Here is an 8,074-nt window from a genome sequence, read left to right as displayed (position 1 = left end):
TCCGTGTACATGTGATCTGTGTGTGTGAGATCTGTGTGTCTCTGCCCCGTGTGCATGTGATGTGTGCGAGGCAGAGCGCGGCTGAGGCGGCTGCGGGGCTGTGGGAGCCGGCATGAGCCGGGTGTGCGAGAGCCCTGACGGGGGCCCGGGGCCGGCGCTGGCGAGGCTGAGGCGCTTGGCCGTGAGGGACAGCCGGGCTGCGGCGCCGAGAGAAGCCTGCGCGAGGCGATGGGTGCTGGGCTGTGAGAGAGGACGGGGCGAGCGGAGCTGTGCGCTGAGGCAGCGGCCCCGCAGGTGTGCGAGGAGCCGGGGCTGTCGCTGCCCGCGAGGGGAGGTGGCGTGCGCCCTTCCCGGGGGTTAAACCGGAGCAGCCTCTCCGCGGTCCTTCCCGCAGCCCGCTCTGCTCCTCGCCGGGTGTGTATCTGTGGCATTGCGCGTTCCGCAGCGCTGCCGGACCGGGGGGCGCTGCCGCACTGCCCGCGGCGGAGCCTTCCCGAGCTCGTGCTTTGTCACACCGGGACTTCATGCCGGAGCTTTCTCACGGCTCCTTTCAGCTGAGCCCAGACCGTACCACTTTGCCCCAGGGACATCTGTAACTCTGCACTGAATGCAGGCTAATTAAATAGAGAAAGGATTTTTTTTTTTAAGGTCCCTTCAAACTTTAAAATGCCAAGTATTTCCAGCGTTAGGCTGTTTCACAAGAAGCCAAATAATCTGATTTCAAATTACAAGTATTTTTATGACACGGAAATACAATTTAATAATTGTTCAGGACTTTGGTTTCCAAGTTTGTTTCTGTGTCATATTTTGTCTAAATTCGAATATTCGTAGAAACCTTTTTGTCCATGTTCAGTATCCTTTCCAGGAAGGCTCGTCTATCTCAACTTATTGCAATGTCTGTTTCTATAGGGTGTATCTAAATGTAAAATATTACATTTAGATACACCCTATATATATTTTTTAGGAAAAAAAAAGCCAAAAATACACTCTCCTGGGCCCATAGTGTGAGCACTTAGAGACACACTTGCCACATCTTCAGACAGAATTTTGAGTACGTTACAACTGACAAAATTGAACTAACCTTAGAACAGTTTTGGTGATAAATCATTAAATCTTCTTTAACTTACAGTGAAAAGGGGAAAAAAGAGTGCTAGTGCAATGGGAACCACACTGCTATTTGTGGTCTCTGCCTCTGCATTTCCTTTTTGTCTCATTTTAATCAAGAAAGCAGCCTTTATTGTCATAAAATCTTTATAGTAGGAACTGTCATTAATACAAGTTTATACAGAGCTTACTAAAATAGAATCTCAAATAAAATAGAATTGCTATTCCTGGTAATGTTAGTTCAGCTAAGCTAGGATAAATATAAATGCACCTACCCTCTGTCTATTTGTTCATGGTTTTCTAATTATTCCTTGTGAACAAAATCCTTTTCCAACATGGCACGGAGATTTGACCCTGGTATAAATTTTTTCCTATTTACTTCAGATGGAGTTGAACTTGTCTATGCCTCAACTGAATTCAGCCATACAATCACCACACATTTGTGGCTCTTTTTAGTAAAAGGAAAAACACTGAGAAAAATACAGATTCTGAATGCTCAATCAGGATTTAAGACCTCCTCTCTTTTGTGCAGTAGGTCATGGTTAACTTCAGAACTTACTGCTAGCTGTTCTTATAAACTCACTCCAAATCTCATCAATTGAGTCTAACTTAAAATTATTTTTCAAAGTGGAGGCTGAACGAACAAAGATGTCATTAAAGTACATGGTGTGAAAATTTAGTTACTGTCTGGTTTTTGTGTTCCTGGTTTATGTTTCCATAGTGTTCTTAACATACAGCTGCTCAGTAAGCTCTTAAATTGTTTTTTTCTCAGAAAGTTACTCAAGCAAAGGATATAAGGAATTTAGGCACCTAAAAACTTCCTTCAGTGTTGAGTATTGTCCTTAATTACCTGAAGGGAAAAATAATTTAATTAATAAAGATAATGAATCTGATTTTTGGTAGCCAAATTAACACTTTCTAATTGGTTAGGATATTTAAAGTAGTTTATATTAGTTTATAACAGCACCATCTTTTTAGCTTCAGAAAGGCTTGTTCAACAGAGATTGTTTCTAGGTTGTGAACAGAGTAACATTGCTTTTTTTTATTTATTGTGAGTACTGCTGTGAATTTTTTAATATAAAGGTGTTTTATGTGATATGGTGCTTAGAGAACAGGGTGGTTCTGACCATAGGAAATAAGATGCAACAGCTGGAAAAATAACTGAAGGGTGGGTGACTGGGAATGAATAAATTATGTCCCCTGAGGATTGCAGTCAAAACTGGAAAATAGAGTGCAAATGCTAAAACCTTATTAAAGAAAAAAAAAAAAAAAGTCAGAGAGGGGAAAAATCAAGGAAAATATTAATAGAAAATTGGATATAATGTCAGAAGAGATAAAAGCCCCCAGTAGAACCAGAGAGCAAATGAAAGGAGATGCAAGAGACTGAGATCTGCTCAAAAGGTTAATTGAGCTTTATAGTGGGCACTGATGGAAGATGGAGTATGTGAATTGCCATCTTTTTTATTAAAACGTATATGTGTGTTTTTTAAATTGCAATCATTCCATTTAGCAAATCTAGATGAAGTGCAGCAGAGGGAATACTTCTAAAGGCTGTTACTGCACAACAGTCAATCTCTCCTGGGACCAATTGCCTGTAATGTCAGATGACACAGAATGAAGGTTCAGATCTGGAATAAAACGCACAAATGATCACGCAGTCATATGAATGACTAACTGATAAACTGGAAGCATACCCCCTCAGCAGTTCTCTTATAATGTTCTTAAGAAGATAAGGAAAGCAATATACTAAAAGGTGGACAAACACTGCATCTGACATAAAGGCTGTCTCATCAAACACTTAAGGCACATGACACAGTATGGAATCAATGATTGGGAAAAACCAGGAGTGTTTGTTTCAGCAAGCTGGGACAATGACAGGAATGTGAGTGAAATGGCACATACCTCATCAGCAAGATCTGAACGATGGAGGGCTGTAGAAAAATGGGTTTCAGAAATTCATCTCCTACACACTTCAGTCTTGCTGACACTGATCTTGATCTTTTCCTTTACTTGTGCCTCAGTTTTATCTTTGCACAAGAGGAATGTGCAGTTGCCACAGAATGATTGAAACTTTCATGTTTCCATAGCATTGCCCTACAAGTATGGTAACTATAGCTCACTTCCATAGGAGAGCTTAGGAGCTAATGCATTCAGGTTTTATGTCAAACTATCAATTTGAAATAAGCTACTTCATTATGGGTCAAATTCTGAAATTCTTTCTAAAACAACTAGTATTTTAGCTTGAGTAAGAGTTTTACTTATATGAGATAGTGAGATGCAAACCAAGTATATTGAGAAGAGGCTTGCAAGTGTTTTGGATAACCATGTAAAATTTATCATTGTACAATACATGGTAAATACTATGAGTATGAAATTAATTGTGATAACTCGTGTATGCTTCATTAAAATCACATAAAGTACCTTGTTAAAAATAAGCAGTGCGTGCCCACCTAGTCAGGTTTGAGGTTTTTTTCTCCTCTTTTATATTCTAATAAATAACTCAAATACTTGTGGATATCAAGTTTATTCACAGTGCACTGAGAAGGTCATTTTAGCTTAAGAGCTACTCTGGTAGTACAACCCTTGTGGTTTTGGTAATTCACCTCATGCCAGAAGCTGCAGACTATACTGGCAATCAGCTGATGCTGTGTGTTTGTGGGCTTGCTGCAGACTGCATTTCTAGATTAGTGGTGGGATTTCTGCAGGATTTCAGAAAGTGGGGAGAAGGTGACAGGGAGGAAATGAAATAATGATTTCAGGTGAAGCAAGGATCTTGAAATTTCATATCCTCTCAGAAACGATCAGCTGCCCAGTGAAAAATAATCAGTATCAAATGGTAACGGTGATCTGAGTACTTATGATTTTAAGAATTATAGGTATGGGACTGTAACTGACCTGCCAGAGTTTCCTCATGAAAAAAGGGTAACTGCAATTTAAGGCATATAGAGAATTGGTTCATTTTAAGGTGGGTTATCTGTGGGTTTTTGTTCAGTTTTGGTGTTTGGTTTTATTTAATTTTTACAGTTTTGCAAATTTACCCTATGAATTGTACTTTGATTTGAGAACTGGCTGCTAATTAAACTTATCATTGTATTTCAGAGAAGAACTGCTCATGCTGAAGAGGAGACAAAACTATAATGAGCAATAATGAGTTGACTAAGGGCCAGTTTCATGCCTGTTTGGAGGAAAGATATTTTGAAAATGCTCTATCAAAAGGTAAGATTTTTTAAATCCATAGTGCTGAATCTTCAATGGAAGCATAATACTGATTGCCTGAGGTGAAGTGACTGCGAGTTGATGCAATTCACATCTTAATTAACTCTTCAGCCAATAGACAGAAAGTTGTGTATCTTTTGAATGCTGTAAAATGTAAAGATGTAGCTGTTCCTAGTTGTCTTCTAGGATTAACTTTTTTTTAATGCCAGTTTACTTGTTATCTAGGTAGGAGTTTTCCTGGGGACAAGCACAGTAGTTTAGCTGTTAATCTATAAATACCAAACCTTTGTGCTTGCATTGCATATTTAGGATTGTATTGTAATGTATGCTTTAGGAGAAAAAGTTGTCTGTCAGGTTTGCTTAGGTAGGCATGAATGCCTAATTCACTGGGAGTCAACGAGATGGAATCCTGGGTTGTATTTTCACGTTGCACAGATCCCTAAATGTGGCAATCTTGTTTTGAATGGGTCAGGTTGCTTTGGTTCCAGGCAGGTTGCTTTGGTTCCAGGCAGTCTAGAGTAAGTTAAACTGAGCAGACTGAAGAAATGAGGGGAACAAAAGGGAGATTAAGTATCAAAGGTTGGCTTCCAAGACTGTGTAAAATCAGTATAACAATTAAAAGTTGTATAGTTTAACGTCAGCTCCCCACACTTTGTTGTGGACTGCCATGCAACACACAGAGTACACAGCACATGAGTGCAGTGAGGAGAGTGATCAAAAAGAGGAAAACCAAACAGTGCTGTTTTCTCTTTTTAAAGTAAGTCTTTCTGTGTACTTTCCAGAGCGTCATATACCATCCTATTGCTGTCAGTTTTGTGAGGGTGCTGGGTATTTTTAAAGAATTTTCATCTGCTTCTAGAGGAGAAAGCTGACAAATCACTAAACCCACGTCTGGGTTACAGAGGAAACTCTGCTGTCTCTAAGTCTGAGAATCCTTGCTGCTAGGGTTGGCATTCTCATGGGATGATTCCTAATAATAAACTGAGCAAGCTTTAAAAACTAAATTTAAGTAATAATCAACCTAATAAGTAATGATTGCTGAATTAATTGCTTGTTATATCAGTAGCAGTTAATTAAAATATAGGTGAAAGCTCAGAAAAACTGACAGCTACTCACTGAAATTGCAAGCGTGCCACAAACTGTTTGGTGTTGTGTATTTCTGTGGAACACGCATAGAAAGGAAATGGTTCATATGACTGATTAGCTGGCACAAGTGCTATGCACAAATGTCTCTGCTAATATTATAATCCCTGTGAAATAGTGACTAACCTTCTTAAAGAGTATAATAATGGGACTATTCTGAAAAATTTCAGTAGCCTCAAGACCTACACAGATTCACAAGTTGAAAGTGTTGAACAAATAGGTATGACTCAACTCTAATTAACATATACCCAAATATGTTTGAACAGATTCAACTGTAACAGTCTTTTGTTACCTCCTATATTTGCACACCAATTTAAGGTCTGCACTTCTGAGTAAGGCCAGTAGCAATTGATCTGCAGTGAAGCGAGCAATGGTACAATGTGGAGTCCCAAATGGTACACACATGTTTGGAGAAAAGGAGATTACTAATACTATTGAAATACTAATCAAAGTGTTTCAGCAGGCACCAGGCAGCTGCAAAACATTTAGGGACACCTCAGGAATTCCCTTGAGCAGAAGTGAGACAGGAAATAGTGAGAAGCTGAATAAAGTAGCTGAAGAAAATGCCTTTATTTAAAAGAGGGATGGATTCAAAAGAAGTTCAGCGCATTCCAGTGCAGAAGATGTCAAAGAAAATAGATTAGGAATCATCTAAAAAGGAGAGAAAATATTGGATATAGAAAACATAAATTTCAAAATTGAAATTTAAAACTTTCTTTCACATTATCTGGAACTTTGTGTTTAAAAAGTAACTTGCTAGATGTGACGGTAATTGAGTTCAAAGGTAATCATTCCCGTCTGCTTACGCAGTTATGTATGGAGAAATGCCATTTAGTCATCACATTAAATTTAGGGAACTTCACCTTACAAGTCCGTTCATAGTGATGAGCCAAATTTTTGCTCAGCGTGTTTAGTACCTGTTCATTTTCAGAAGAAATTTGGCAATGTTTTAACAAATGCTAGTTGAGTGACTACTTCGATAGTCTTGTATTCTGAGACAGGGTAAGTTTGGGACCAGAAAACATTCTAAGCAGCAGTCCTTTAAGTGTGCTGGTGGAGCTGTAGGGTGCGGTAAGCCAGTGTAGAAAGACTGTAAGTACCAAGAGGAGAGCTGCAGCCACTGCCATGGCAGAGAGCTGAGGAGCCAAGGCAAAGGGCTGTGTCAGTGTCCTTGTGATTACCTGGGACTGCAAGGTGCTGGCAGTCATGTTGAACGAGCATCCAGCAACTACTCGGAGTGTGAGCTCCCAGTGTGCTGATCTGGCATCCTCATAGCAAGTGTGAGGGGGTCACTTGCCAAGAAACAGCCATGCTTTGGGGTTTTTTTAGCTTTTACCCAGAGAAGCAGGCAGGGTGTGTGGGATGGTGCCTTTTAAACAGGAGGGCTGGAAGCTGAAACCAGAACATTCCGTGGCAAATGGAGAAAGTTCTGAGCAAAGTGCTGTGAGAGAGGCAGGACCCCCCTCCCCCTGCCTAGAGGAGAGACAAAGAACAGGCAAGGAGGGAACTGAAATAGGAAGCAGGAACCATGTCAGGAGGCTGGGGGCTAAAAGAAAGCAAATTAATAAACCACTGGGGGAAAGGCACACAACTGTCTAAAGCCACTAGGAAAGATAAGCAAATTCCAGATTCTTTAACTGCTCCATGTCTGTCTGTGCTTGCAGCCTGGTTAGTGAGTTAAACATAATAATATTCCTCACTGTAGCAAGTACAACTTGTGTGTCTGTGACACACAGACTTAAGAGAACACAAGCACTGTGTTATCTATATAATAGAGTGTATTTAAGCTGGGTTTGTCAGCATTGCTACCACTCCACATCGAATTTCTCAAAGTATATGTTCATATCAAGGGTGTGTGCACACATAGTGCAGTAATAAAAAGTAACTGGTAATATTCGGACTGCAGTAGAGACAAACAGTTCCTATGGAAAGCAGAAGAAATCTGGTGTACAGGCTGAGGGTACTGTGTGGCCTTAAGTGTTAACGTAATATTTTGAAAGTTGGAAGCTTGGTGCACTCATTTGCACATCAGTACCCAGAATGCTTTTTCAGTTCCACCACTATTTAATTCAAGTGCTGGGTTGGAGCTTTTGGAAGGCTGAGTTTGTGATGCCCTCACATGCGCCAAATTCACTATTTTCCACAGAATAGTTTAAGTGACAACATTAGATCGTGAATAGGTGGTCAGAGCATTCTTAATTAGGCTTGATGTTACAAATGCAAAAAAGTGTCCTTGAACACTTTTTTCCAAGCGTTGTCTTTAACAAAACAAAGAAGTCTGTTTGGGGAATGTGTGTGTGTGATGTGGGGGGGGGGGGAGACGTTTTTTCAAAAGTAGCGAAAAATTCCTCTCTGAGACAGAAAGCAGATTTCAGATGCAAATGAATAACGATGATGTTGAAATAGCAGCTCTTCATAAAGAGACCTCGAGCACACAGGGAAGATTCAGCACTAGGACAGTCCAGGCAACCCTGCGCAGTGAATTCGGCAGTGCCTTTGGAGCGTTTAACCTGGGCCCGGGGAAGGCTAACTTGAGGGAGCGGGAGCCTCGCCGCGCTGGGGCGTGGGGCGCTCCGGGCGCCGTGGGAACCCCGGGTGCGCGGGAGGGGCT

Source organism: Vidua macroura, chromosome 18 (genome assembly GCF_024509145.1).
Source record: "Vidua macroura isolate BioBank_ID:100142 chromosome 18, ASM2450914v1, whole genome shotgun sequence".
NCBI lineage: Eukaryota > Metazoa > Chordata > Aves > Passeriformes > Viduidae > Vidua > Vidua macroura.
This window is presented reverse-complemented; position numbering follows the sequence as displayed.